A 12,910-nucleotide genomic window follows, 5' to 3' on the forward strand; every position below is an offset into this window, starting at 1 on the left:
CCTTTACGGGTTGTTCAAGTTCTGGGTAATTTGAATTCCCGAAGCCTCTCACATTATAAACCCTTTCTCGAATTTCAAATATAATTTGTAAATTTGTAGGTAGAAGTTCATTAAAGGCTTTGTATAAGATTATAGATGTATTGCAATTAACCAGATCCTGGAATTTAAGTAACTTTGCCTGAAGAAAGAATTTGTGAGTATGATCTAGATAACCAGCCTTGTGAATAATACGCAGTGCTCGTTTCTGTACTGTGACTAATGGATTAGTTGTATTTTTATATGTGTTTCCCCATACTTCCACACAATATGTAAGATATGGAAGAACCAGGGTACAGTACAGAGTACGAAGTGCATCTTTATCAAGGTATGGTTTCACTTTGTTCAAAACTGCGACCATAAGTTCCTGTCATATTGTAAGTCCAAATCACAACAGTATTTGACCCAAGGCGCTCTATGTTGTAAGGTAAACTACAATAATACAATACATACCAAATTTCCTCAGTCTCCTCAGGAAATACAGCCACTGCTGAGCCTTCTTAACCAGCTGTGTGGTGTTCAGTGACCAGGTGAGGTCCTCAGAGATGTAGATGCCCAGGTACCTAAAGCTGATCACCCTCTCTACTTAAAGGCCCCGGACAAACAGTGGCTGGTGAGGCCTCCTCTTCTTCCTCGTATCCACTATCATCTCCTTTGTCTTGTCAGTGTTGAGGGTGAGGTTTTTGTCCTCACACCATGACACCAGACTGGCCACCTCTCCCCTGTAAGCTGTTTCATCCCCTCCAGTGATGTGACCGATCACTGCAGTGTCATCCGCGAACTTCAAAATGATGTTATCTATGTTGGAGGTGACACAGTCGTGGGTGAATAAGGTGTAGAGGATGGGGTTGAGGACACAACCTTGTGGGATGCCAGTGTTAGTAATAATGCACGCTGAAGTCCTGTTGCCGATCTTGACGGACTGGGGCCTGCCAGTCAAAGAGTCCTGTAGCCAGTCACATAGGGTGGGGTGAAGGCCGAGTGTTGCCAGCTTGTGAGTGAGTTTGTGTGGGATGACAGTATTGAAGGCGGTGGTGTAATCAACAAAAAGTACCCTGATGTATGAGTCTTTGTTTTCCAGGTGGGAGAGTGAATAGTGAAGGGGAGCAGCGATGGTGTCTGACGTGGACCCATTGGGCCGGTAGGCGTACTGCAAGGGGTCCAGAGTGTCTGTGATGTTGCTCTGGATGTAGGCCAGCACCACTCTCTCAAAACACTTCGCAATGATTGGAGTGAGTGCAACTGGTCTATAGTCGTTCAGACAGGTGGCTGGACTTCTCTTGGGTAGAGGGATGATGGTTGTGGTCTTAAATCATGTGGGGACAGTGTTCTGGCCGAGGGAGAAGTTGAAGATGGAGGTAAGAACCTCCACCAGCTCATTGGCACATGCTTTAAGGGCCCATCCCGGGATGTTGTCTGGTCCTGCTGCCTTACAGGGCTTGATCCTCCTCAGGGATTTATGCACCTGGTCTATTGAGACTGCTGGCAGGGGTAGGGGTTGGTTGGCCTGGGGGATTCTGGCAGGTCCGGGTGATCTGGGGGGTCTGGAGGGTCTGGGAGGCCTGGAGGGTCTGGGAGGTCTCGTAGCAGGTGTAGAATGCATTGAGATCATCCAGAAGACCTGCAGAGCTGATGATTCTGGTGCTGGTGGTGGCCCTATACTCTGTGATGTCCTGAAGGCCTTGCCACATCCGCCATCCAGCTTCTCTTTGTGCTGCCTCTTAGCCACTGTGATGGCTTTCCTCAGTCCATACTTCGCAGCTTTGTCCGTCTCATTGCCTGATCTAAATGCGAGAGACCGAGTACGCAGCATGTGTCGTATCTGACTGGTGATCTAGGGCTTCTGGTTGGGGAACTTTCTGACTTGTGTGGTGGGCACAATATTGTCAACACAGGTGCTGATGTACCCAGTCACATATTCAGCGTCGTCCTGTATTTTGACAGAGCAGTTCTCCTTAGTGGCTGCAGTTTGAAACACGTCCCAGTCTGTTTGGGCAAAGCAGTCCTGTAGGATGCTCTCAGTCTCTGGGGTCCAGAGTTTAACAGGTTTGAGGACAAGGTTCGATTGTTTCAGTTTCTGAGGTGTCTAGAGGTCTAGAGGTGACTGGGCGTTTGCCCTGGCTGCACCAGAGTTGTGGAATAACCTTCAGATTGCGATCCGGGCGTCCGATTCTATCCAATCTTTTAAATCACGGCTAAAAACCTATTTGTTTAATCTTGCTTTTCCTGCTTGTTAATGCTCGTACCTGACTCTTAGACTTACTCTATTTTTCTTTATACATATTTTTTATGGCTTGTGCTTTTACTATGTTTTTTACTTGATATGCATTTTATACTACCTCTGTGTATTAGTGGCAATGAGCTGTGAGTATATTTGATACTTTGCTGAGGCCTTATAATACTCATGTTACTTTTCCGTCTTTTATGTTAAGCACTTTGGTATACCGCTGGTTTTTAAATGTGCTCTATAGATAAAGTTTGTATTGTATTGCATTGTATTGTCTTATCTTGTCGAGTTTGTTTTTCAGAGACCTCATATTGGCTAACAAGAGGCTGGGTTGCGGTGGTCAGGTGGCCCGAGCTTTAGCCTAGTATGGAGCCCCCCTCTTGCCTCGCTTACGTCGCCATCTCCGAAGTGCTCTCCTGGGGTCAGCTGACTCATATTGAGCCAGGTTCTTTTATTCTTCTGACCGGACAGAGAAGACACAGACTCAGAGTGGTCAAAATATTTATAATCATTTTATTCAATCATTACCTTACGGAAGAGAGATGTGCACGGTGCTAATCATCTGCAGATCTGAAGCATTACAGGCCCGCTGTGTATAATATAGTCTGCTCCCTCCTCCCCTAGAAAACGGTCACTTTATCTATTTTAATTCTATATATCTGCTACATTGCTGCAAAAACATCTGCACCCTAGTTCCTCATGTCTAGTTTTTACGTTCCGAAGGTCATTTCCTGTTGTTCTCTTTTTAGCAGCACAAACGCAGGCGATGCTCTCTGCAACTCTGCACAAAGCTTCCTGTTCTGCACAGTTTTCAGTCTTGCTAAACAATCTAATGACCTATGACACAGTTTATAACTCAAAGGTGGCTTTTAATATACTGGCCTGTCATTGAATAAATAAAACAAAATACACAGCGAATAAGCGCTAGAAAATATACTTTCCTAACACTCACTTGGGCTTGGTGTTTCAGGGCCTTCCTGGTAGTGGTGGTGGCGGTGGCTACTGGGGCAAACAACTTGAAGCTCTGGTGGAAGGGTGAAATGCGGTGGGAAGGTATAGTACAGAGGATTGAGTTACCGATGTCAAGTAGTGCCTGTTATGGGTATGTTAACAGTGCACTGCACTCATCCAGTGCAAGCAGAGCAAAAAGTAAACAATAATAAACAACAAGTCGGAGCCCATCGAGGCGGACATGTTTGCTTGCTCCGCTCTCAGATGCCATGTTTTCAGAAAAACAACAACAAAACAAAACAAAACAGAAAACCTAGTGTTGAAATCTCCCAATTCTTTGAATCTTTGGGCTGAAGGAAGGACAATACTCGGTGTATAAATGCTCAATCAACAATCATTTATTTCCATAGAATTCAACACTTATGAGCATTTAAGCCATCATGATGGGGAGAGCTGCATGCAGAGGGTCACAGCAAGTCTCAAAATGGTGACGGGTTGCTCAGCTTTTTATAGTCTCTAGTGGCCCCCATCTAGTCGTAAAAGCCAAAACATCACATTCTTTCTCTGTTACAGCGCCTAAGTTATGACCTCGGCAGTTGTCTCTCTGCTTTTCTGTAAGGTGGGGGTATGGAATGTGGTCTGTCTATCTCCCCTGTCTTAGACACAGAGTCTCCTGCTTACAATCTTCTCTTCATGATTCAACAATTAAGCATGTAATACATTCACAGCAGATCAAGGATACAGAGTGATGCACATTTATCTAATAAACTAATAAGTGAATATGTTCTGTTAACTCAAAAGTATAACGAGAACTAAACTACATACAGCTCACACACTCTATATTAAAGGGTATAATATGATCTACAGCAGTATTCTAATTCAACTACTTTGATTACATATATAAGGTAACATATAATAACAGAATAATATCACAATTCCCCCTTTGATCTCTTTTCTTCAAAGAGATCACTTACAACATACACTCCAGCATTGCAAGGTCCAGTTCTTCTTGGTCCTGAGGCCCTCTGTCCCCCTTTAACGGGTGGACCATATGTGGGATGACCTCTGTGTTCACGCAGTTCAGATGCAAGCAAGGTTAGATTTACAACCATAACAGCAGTTACAGATGACACTCCCATCACTCCCCAATTCTCCCACAGCTTTATTTTGGTGCTCCAGTTTTCCACCCCCTTTTTAATGCCCCCTTATACCTTTCAAACGTACTTAGACTAGAACCTCTGTCTAAGGAGCTTTTAACCTTTATTTTTATTGCTGCAGCTACCAGTGTCTTCCAGTTGGGTGATTCTCAGCTTCTTTCTTCGACCTCCGGGGTTAGACCACCCTTTAGTCATTGCACAGTTCTGGGGATTATTCTGCCCCGATTTCAAACAAGGATCTGTGTGTTTTGGGGTCACCGGCGTGTCCCCCTTTTTGCCAAGAGCCTCTTGAACCTCGTTGGTCTGGTGTTCCTGGTTTTCGCCAACCCCTTCATGGTTATTGCTGTGTTTGTGGGATCCATGTTCTCCAGGAGCCCAAACGCCATGACACTTGACCCCAGTTGCTGTCTCGGCAGTCCCTACATCTGTCCCTGCTGTGAAGGGTCCTCACATCTCCGTGTCCCCGTCTGGTGTCTGTTCCTTTCTCTGCAAGAGACAGAAAACCAAAACACCTCTCTCCCTAGCCTTGATAATCTAATATTGTTATCCATTGTTGTTCTAATGATTCAAATTTGGTTTAAAATATTATGTTCAGGACTCTCTGACCCAGGGACTTATTCTAATCATGATCTATGTGTGTGTAAAAGAAATCAAAAATTAATGAACCATTTCTAAGTGTAACACCTTATATGCTTAAGTTTTGCCATACCTAAATTATTAAACACAGAAATAACGTCATAAGATGTTCATAAAACCATTGTTTGGTGTTCGGACTCAACTTCCCCCTTTTTGACACACTCCCATGTGTCAATTCATTTCGAGCTAGACAATTAAAATACAAGGTTAGTGACATCATATCTCAGAAAATATCAGAAATTCTTCTCTCGAGTACCGTTGCTCCAGCCTTGTCATCCCAGAGGATCCTCAATCCCGGAAATTTCCCTTCTCCTCATGTAATAAAGTCTGTCATCCTTCCATGCCCTGGTAACTGGTCCATCCAGAGCTGTAACATTTTGAAATGTACATACAACAAGCCAAACCACACCTTTGTCACACCAACCCTTTTCTGCCCTGAAGATGTCCAACGCCATCTTAGTCTGGACCAGGGTTGTAATAATTTTGCAATTTTCATTAGTTTTTATTTTTATTTAGCTTCGATTTCAGATTTTCAATTTTATATCAGTTTTAATCAGTTTTTACCAATTGTTTGCTAGTTTAGTTTATTTTTTAATTAGTTTCAGTTATAGTTCTAGTTGTGTCTGCAATAATTAAGTGTAGCAAAATCCCAGTCCCATCATATCAGTCATGCTCTTGTGCTTATCCTTGGGTATTGTGACTATCAACTCTTCCAGCACCGGGTGCTCCTAAGTTTGGTTCAAGTGAATTTATAAACTTTGTGAAGTGAATTGACTCCTCTGCACACTGGAATAAACATAATCCACATGATCCACATTTTACTGCGTGTTATTTCACCATCTTATTGATTCAAATGCTCCATCCTTATGTGGTTTGCGACATTATGTTTATCCACTCTGTCTCTAAATGTTTGAATAATTTTCAAATTTTCGGGTCAAATTTTAAGAATTTGACCATAAGTGAAAGTTATGGTGTCATCACCCCCTTCGGGGCTTACCTTTCCCAGTTTTGATGATATTCCTCCCTATTCTTTGCAAATACTTTGGTGGCGAGAAACTGTTGGTGTGGTCAAGTGGGTGCTGTAAAAACAAACGCTCAGGACAGAACAGTTATCAGTCATGTACTTCATACAAAATTAGCATATATTGAATTTCATATTGATCCTCTGAGTGTAATGGTACATTTTAATTTGAATTTATCCAAACTAAACACAATAGGTTTTTCTTTCTCTACTTTGCTCTTGTTCTTTTGCAGTACCACATCCTATCACATGTCCCTGTTGATTATATTCTACTTTTAATAACTTACTATTTCAAGCGAGAACCTAAATCACGTGGCCCAATGTTTATTATTGCATATCTCTATTTCGAATGTGGCAAGTCATTCATAGGTATTGTTAAAGTTTTGGCGATTTTCCTCTATAAAATTTAATTGACTTTTTACAGTGGCCTGCTATGGTTAATAGTAACATATTCCAGTCATGAGTGATATCAATAGTTTTCCTCCACTGTAGCATTTGGCATTCCCAATAATATAACATGATACCTTAATCAAAACACAGCTAATATAGCACAGTTTTCTTAATGCAAACATCAGTAACTCAGCATTACCAACCCAAGAGTTAAGTCTGCAGTTCCACACTCTCATGTGAAGCCACAGTCTCCTCCTCCAGTCTCTCTTATCCTCCTGCTCCTGAAAAAACAAAACAAAGCGAAGCATCCACCCTTCTCTTGCCGGCTGGGTGAATTGTTTATTGGCATTTACTAATCCTAAAGTGGGTGCAGTCATTGTCTCAGTATTAAGTCAGTCAAAACTTTTAGTCGTCAGTCCATCACAGTCCATTCACATGCATACCTCCATACACATTCATACCAGATGTTGCTGATAATGGAGTCTCCCGCGCAACCTATTCGAGCCTCCATCACCAGCAAGATGACGTCATCATTTTAAAGGAAAACAATTCCTTGTTGTTTTTTGGGCCGGATTGACTCGGTGCAATCCTTTTAGACTCAGAACTTCTCAGTGTTCCCTATAAGTGAATTTCTCCCAAGCCAATTACAATCATGGAGAAGCACACTTTGCAACTGTTTTTGTAAGAATATTTTATAGCGCTTTAAATTTCAATCTTTCAGGCCTGGTTTAAAGAGCTGATTGTTAAATCATGAACTCCCAAAATATCAACATATCACCACCGGTGGATCACACCTCTCAGATTTTCTTATCTCAGTGCACTGTAACAAAAACGAAAACAGACATAACCAACAAAATACTACTAAAATAACACAAACTAGGGCCCATTGCCGACATGTCCAAGCATAAAACTATCCCTCTCTCGCTTACGAGAAAGAACACAAGCCAAAGCTCACTGATAACATCAAGCTAGCGCTAAACAAAACCAAACAATCAACCAGAAATTCACAGGAACATTTTGCTTCCTGCCGGGACAATATTGTGTGGGAATGAGAACCTCAGGTGCCGTAACACCTTTTGTTCCTCCTTGAATTAAAACTCAATCACAGAAAATGCCGTACTCCGACCTAAAACTTACACTATTAATTCATCATTTTCACTCTGTGCCACTGTTCCTCATCAGGGCTGTGTGAAGCACAGCAAAGAATTCAGTCAAGGCCTTGAGCCATAAACAGACATCATGCACAGACATTGTTTTCATAACCAAACCGTTTTAGACCTTATTCCTAAAATCTACATAAATGCCCTCTGAGTGACATATAACACATTCTAAGTAATCAATGGTAATCAATGGCTCCTCATAAAAATTATGCATTGGGATGTTTGTGTGCAGCATTTTGCATATCAGCATAAGCATTTGTTAGCAAAGCATTCTTCATTGCATCAGCGTGTGTGTGTGTGTGTGTGTGTGTGTGTGTGTATGTGTGTGCATCACTTCTCAGTGAATCAGCATTCCCGTGTGTGTGTGTGTGTGTGTGTGTGTATGTGTGTCATTTCTCCATCACTCAACGAGTGCACGTGTTCATGTGTGTGTTTCTCTTCATTCTGAGTCAGTGCATGTAGATGTGTGTGTGTGTGTGTGTGTGTGTGTGTGTGTGTGTGTGTGTGTGTGTGTGTGTGTGTGTGTGTGTGTTCATCACTTTCCTGTTCTGGTGTTCTGGGTAAACCACGGCCTGAAGCATGCCCTGGGGTCCTGCCCCCCTCCTTTTCAGTCTGTTTGCGACCATTGCTGTTGCTGCTGCTCAAAGTTCAGTCCGTCCTGGTTCTGACCCCAATTGGGGCAGTCCTTTCTCCAATGTCCATGCTCACCGCAGGTGACAACCTGCATCTTCTTCTGTGTTTTTTGTCCATTCTGAGGTGCCTTCTGACCTCAGTTACTCCTCCTGTCCCGGTCACTCCCTTTTTGCTGCCCGATCATCCGTGTTGGTCCATCACTGTCCTGCACAGTGTGAATGCAAAGTTATCAAGGTCAGCATTCTTTCGCTCGGCCTTACTTTTCATTCGGGCTTGGCGGGCGTCTCGTCACAGCTGAGCTCTGTCAGCTGACGCAGTCTGGGAATTTTCCCCCGTGTAGTGAAACGGGCCTTAGGTTTAGTGCTCTCCGTCTCGGCTTCATGAGATCGCATTCCTGCAGGTCTGTTGACATTCTCAGGTCGTTGTTGTGGGTCCAGCTGTTGCAGCATTTGGTCAGTGTCACGTATGGGGGAGAGCAGGAGTCCAGTCAGCCTCGGCTTTCAGGGCCGGCAAAGCAGCCTGTAATTAAACATAAAGAGAAAAACAAAAAACAAAAACAGACAAAAAACAAAAGCAAACGAACAGGAAAATGATGTTGTGTTGGCTGTATTTCAACAAGAGGGGAGAAACACCGGGACCAGGCCCTGTGTCAGCCTTCTCTCCCCTTTTTTTTTTGTTTTTTCTCTCCCGATATAATCAACTCCTAACCCACCAAGTTGACAGCACCTGTTAAAATTCTTAAGATCATGTTTAAAAGCCCAAAAAGAAATTTTCTTTCATTCAGTAATCACTTGTATCAATCAATCAGCAGAAAACATGTCACAATTTGAATCTTTTACCACTAAATTTGTCATGTCTTCACTGGTTGGTCAGACCAGTGTCTTTTTCTTTGAAGTTAAATTGTTGTCCTGCAACCCAGAGAGTTTATTTGTCAGTAATGTATTTATCCTTTAACAACAGATGTATGTTAAGTTTCGCTGCTTTAGCCTTGCTGGAAAATCTTCACGTGTTCATGAGTGTAAGCTGTTTCTTCATTGCGTGAGTGTGCATTTGTAGGCAGGCAGGTTAATTTTATCTTTTCTCAAACTAGGCGTTACCTTAAAAGGAGCCTTTCTCTCAGATTTCTCTGCTTGTGATCTCTCCTTTTTATTTTTATTACACCACAGAGTAATACACCCAATTATGCCCGTCTATCTCTATGTGGCTCCAAATTCCCTCTTTATTCTAATTTCACACTCGTCAGGGGACAGGCACACAACAATTTCAACCACTGAAACGAGGAATCCAACCTTTTTCTTTTTACTAATCTAGACTCAACCTTTGTTCGCAAAATGTGTCTTGTTCTAGTCCGGAATAAATGTGAACCCGTGATTACACGGCCGTTCCAGTGTTATTTCCGTAGCTATGCGGGGGCCCTCACCTCCCCAAGTCACCACCTCGGCATCCGGACGCCGCCGGTCCTGGCCGCGCGTCCACGAACAGGAGGGTCGCCACTCCATAGGCAAAATGTTCCACAGGTACACTAGACATCAACCTTTGATCCTAAAATGTGTCTTTGCTCTAGTGTACTCCTAATCAAACACATCAACCGTCACTGTCACTGTGTTCACACTTCACACACAGAAACACACTCAGCGCGCGCCTCACACATAGCCAGAGCGCGCCTTACACACACAGCGCGTTACACCATCAGTGAGACACACAGAGAGCGTTCCTCATCAGTGGAAGATTACACAGAAACTTCTGAGCTCAACTGTTAGATCTTCTTAAAGCACACTGCACCATAGACCAAAATACCCCTTTCTCTGCGCTTATGACCGCCACAACGGGGCAAAGTCGCATCATAAAAGTGATGCTTGCATCCCCGAAGTTATACCTGACATCATAAACCTGGTGTTGCTCTATGTACTTAAAATTTTACTTTGTATTATGACCGCAGCCCTTAAAACTCGACTGACGCCACAAACCACCGTCAAACCTCTATCCAGTGTACTAAAATTAGCACCACCCACTACTGCACTCCACGGCCGCACCACCGGAACACGGCCGTATCATAAACCAAACCTACGGACGTGTTTCGCTCTCGTGTTGCCAGCGTTCAACTGCACCGTGAAGCCAGCATCTGCTTTTCCTTAAATCAACTTCTATTTCATAGCCGGCAAAAGCCAGGACGTCACTGACACCATAAACAAAATAAACAAACCTCGACTTCAATGTACTGGACTAATGGCCGCGTCTTCAGAAGAAATTCTAACGTATTATTGCTACAGAAGCCAGTATTAGACAAAATTAAATGTGGAAGGTAAAGTGGCTGCAACTAGCTCAACGTAGTATCTTATTAGTTTCTCGGTAGAAGCAGTTTACTGCAACTAGCTCAACGTAGTGTCTTATTAGTTTCTCGGTAGAAGCAGTTTATTTAACACACTGGAATTCAGCCTCAACTTATGTTGTTAGTATCTCGCGCCAAAAACCAGACACCGACAAATTTACTGTGAAAATACATGTAACTCAGTGAACAGATTAATTTGGAAAGCCCAATATGCACATTTGGTATTTATAATACAACAGGCTGTGCTTACCTTTCTGTTTTAGGCCGGCCCTCTGTTCACCTCGCCTCACGATCTCACCAAAAAGCCAAATCTGCACCTCCTCAGCACACCAAAGATCCGGGTCACACGGCACCAAGTTGTTGAAATCTCCCAATTCTTTGAATCTTTGGGCTGAAGGAAGGACAATACTCGGTGTATAAATGCTCAATCAACAATCATTTATTTCCATAGAATTCAACACTTATGAGCATTTAAGCCATCATGATGGGGAGAGCTGCATGCAGAGGGTCACAGCAAGTCTCAAAATGGTGACGGGTTGCTCAGCTTTTTATAGTCTCTAGTGGCCCCCATCTAGTCGTAAAAGCCAAAACATCACATTCTTTCTCTGTTACAGCGCCTAAGTTATGACCTCGGCAGTTGTCTCTCTGCTTTTCTGTAAGGTGGGGGTATGGAATGTGGTCTGTCTATCTCCCCTGTCTTAGACACAGAGTCTCCTGCTTACAATCTTCTCTTCATGATTCAACAATTAAGCATGTAATACATTCACAGCAGATCAAGGATACAGAGTGATGCACATTTATCTAATAAACTAATAAGTGAATATGTTCTGTTAACTCAAAAGTATAACGAGAACTAAACTACATACAGATCACACACTCTATATTAAAGGGTATAATATGATCTACAGCAGTATTCTAATTCAACTACTTTGATTACATATATAAGGTAACATATAATAACAGAATAATATCACACTAGCAAGCAATGCAGAGTTCAGATGGGGCCGAAGTGGGTGACGGGACTCGCCCAATTCTGACTGCCTCAACATCATCCAAATGTCTTCCCTTCCTTCATCTGATAAGAAAACCAGGTCCCTGAGTAGCCTTGCAGGATTGGTCTTATCAACCACTTGTTTATGGCAGCTCCTCCCTTCTCGACTGGTTCACTTATTCTCACTGTAATTTCCCCTCATGAATGAATTTATGCTGCACTAATCTGAATGTTTGCAGGGAAATCAAACGCATTTCACTCGCAGTACTCGAGCTGACTTACCTTTGTTTGAATGACGACTTGTACGCGCTGACTCCACAGACAAGGTACGAAAATATGTCAGGCTACGTCAATAGCGGTTGGTCTTCAGGGTTTCTACTCCACGGCCGTATTTCATACGGGTCCACATTTCCAATGCACGCTATTTTCTGCAAGTACCGCTGCTTCGCCTCTGGACGCAATCGGTCTCTATACAGTCCATTCTCTTTTGAGCTGCTTTTAAGCATCTTTCTTGTAGTCGTTGTTCCAACACAGTATGTTTGTTTTGATTCGTAGACCCCGAAAATGGCGCTGCGCTCCCACAATGCATTGCGGCGTGACGTCAACTCCAAAGTCTGTTTTCTCAGTTGCTGTTAAGTTTGCATGTTTAGAGTTCAGTCAGTGTGTTTCCTGTTTTACTTTGAAGGGCCATGTCTCATGTGAGTGTTTCTAGTTTTGCTTCCCTTGTCTCGTCCAGCCTGATTACTCCCAGCTGTGCTCTCCTTCTGTGTCTCATTCCCTCGTTATCCCTCTGTGTATTTATGCCCTGCGTTTCTCTTTGTCAGTGTCGTAGTCTCCCTCATGGCTGTGTTTCCCTGTGTGTTAGTCATCCATGTTCCAGTTTAGTTTTCCATGCCTTTCTGCAATAAAGCAGCTTTTTGAGTTTAATTTCATTGTCGTGAGCTTTGCGTTTTGGTCCTTCTCCTGCATGTACACAGCCGAAACATGACAGATTCAGCACAGATAGTTATGTTAAACTTTCCTAGCAGTCCTTCACAAACAGGGAACAGTCTGTCTATTCTCTCCATCTGTCAGCTGCTGCTGGCTCTTCCTCCTCCTCTTCCTCACACACTGCTGAGTTTTTCCTGGTGGATCATCAGGGGTGCAAAGCCTCACAGATGATGTGCAGCAGTGGGTCCCTCAGTCTGTCCTCACTCTGGACACTTGCACACGTGGAAATCAAATGTGTGATAAGCAGCAGGATTCAAACACAAGTGTAACTTATAAACACATGTTCATACTTTTATTACACAATCAGAGAGAAAGAAAAAGAGAGAGAGTGCAGGACAGACAGACAGGTGACAGTCTCAGGTGTACACGCTGCTACACAACAGCACAGA

The 12,910-nt window shown here is 43.1% G+C and overlaps 1 long non-coding RNA gene across 1 annotated transcript; it reads right to left on the reverse strand.

The window, feature by feature from the left end:
- Nucleotides 1-3,596: 3,596 nt before the first annotated feature.
- Nucleotides 3,597-11,398, reverse strand: LOC308385732. Its single transcript, XR_013969616.1, has 2 exons — nt 10,791-11,398; nt 3,597-8,730 (listed from the first exon to the last, which is right to left on the reverse strand). It is a non-coding gene; the product is annotated as an uncharacterized lncRNA (long non-coding RNA).
- Between the last annotated feature and the right edge of the window lie 1,512 nt (nt 11,399-12,910).

Source organism: Rhamphochromis sp. 'chilingali' (assembly GCF_963969265.1).
Source record: "Rhamphochromis sp. 'chilingali' genome assembly, chromosome: 18".
NCBI lineage: Eukaryota > Metazoa > Chordata > Actinopteri > Cichliformes > Cichlidae > Rhamphochromis > Rhamphochromis sp. 'chilingali'.